We start from the raw sequence: 1,971 nt of genomic DNA on the forward strand, positions 1-1,971 counted from the left end.
CAAATTTACAAGAAAAAAACAAACAGCCCCATCAAAAAGTGGGCAAAGGATATGAACAGACATTTCTCAAAAGAAGACATTCATACAGCCAACAGACACATGAAAAAATGCTCATCATCACTGGCCATCAGAGAAATGCAAATCAAAAACCACAATGAGATACCATCTCACACCAGTTAGAATGGCAATCATTAAAAAGTCAGGAAACAACAGGTGCTGGAGAGGATGTGCAGAAATAGGAACACTTTTACACTGTTGGTGGGATTGTAAAGTAGTCCAACCATTATGGAAAACAGTATGGCGATTCCTCAAGGATCTAGAACTAGATATACCATATGACCCAGCCATCCCATTACTGGGTATATACCCAAAGGATTATAAATCATGCTGCTATAAAGACACATGCACATGTATGTTTATTGCGGCACTATTCACAATAGCAAAGACTTGGAATCAACCCAAATGTCCATCAGTGACAGACTGGATTAAGAAAATGTGGCACATATACACCATGGAATACTATGCAGCCATAAAAAAGGATGAGTTTGTGTCCTTTGTAGGGACATGGATGCAGCTGGAAACCATCATTCTTAGCAAACTATCACAAGAACAGAAAACCAAACACCGCATGTTCTCACTCATAGGTGGGAACTGAACAATGAGATCACTTGGACTCGGGAAGGGGAACATCACACACTGGGGCCTATCACGGAGAAGGGGGAGGGGGGAGGGGGGAGGGATTGCTTTGGGAGTTATACCTGATGTAAATGACGAGTTGATGGGTGCTAACGAGTTGATGGGTGCAGCACAGCAACATGGCACAAGTATACATATGTAACAAACCTGCACGTTATGCACATGTACCTTAGAACTTAAAGTATAATAATAATAAAAAAAATTTTAAAAATTAAAAAAAATTTTAAAAAAGTATGTAATTTTAACTTTATGCAAATTATTCATAGTTTAGAAATGGAACATTTCTTAAGTCATGAGGGTGGTGTAAACTTGATATCAAAATATGGATATGACAGAATGAGGAAGGAAAATAACAGGTTATTCTCTCAGGAACACAAATACAAAGATGCACACAGAACAATATGCGTTATAACCAAATTGAGCCAATTCCCAACATGCCAGATTGACTTAATGTTAGAAAAGTTATATACATAATTAATGACTACATTTTAAAAGAGACCTGGCAAGAGAGAGATGAAGTACACAAATGGTTATAACTGAAGAGAATTTAAGGAACTGTTCAAAGGGAATGAACAAAGGATGGTAACTAGCAATAGCCAGAAACCTCTACACCTGAAGGAGAAAATACCAAGTGAGAGATGGAATTATGGCAGAGAGTCTAACCATCCCCAAACCATAACAAGTTGTAACTGTGAAAATTACTGTCAAACCCGTGACAAATGGCATACCACCCTCCCATCTCCTGCTATTTCCTCATTAGTCAGCTATCATGGGAAGCCAGAGCAAGGGGGCTTGGAAATGCAGGCAGCAAAAAAAAAATGAGCCTCCTAGGGAACAGAGCAGAAAAGGACAGAGAATTAATTTGGGGTGAGTAAACTGAGAATAACTAGTAAAACTATATGAACACATTAACAAAGGAGAATTATACAATTATCTCCTTGGAAAAGTTTTCTGCAAAGAACTAGCTAGGTAGTAAATATTTTCTGCTTTTTGGGCTATACAATCTTGGAAATACAAACTTCTGCCATTTTGGGATGAAAGCAGCCGTATACTCAACAAATGAGTCTATTTTCCAATAAAATTTTATTTACAAAAATAGATAGTGGTGCTGGATTTGGCTTGTGGGTTAGTAGTTTGTGGACCCCTAATCTAGTAAAGGAGAAAAAGTATTTGCTGAACATCACTATTCATTGGAAATTTTTAAAAAACTATAGTACACAATGGAGACATTGAAAACATTTTTTAAAGATAATGACAACTTATAACTGTTTTGGT

This window comes from Macaca nemestrina, chromosome 6 (assembly GCF_043159975.1).
Source record: "Macaca nemestrina isolate mMacNem1 chromosome 6, mMacNem.hap1, whole genome shotgun sequence".
NCBI lineage: Eukaryota > Metazoa > Chordata > Mammalia > Primates > Cercopithecidae > Macaca > Macaca nemestrina.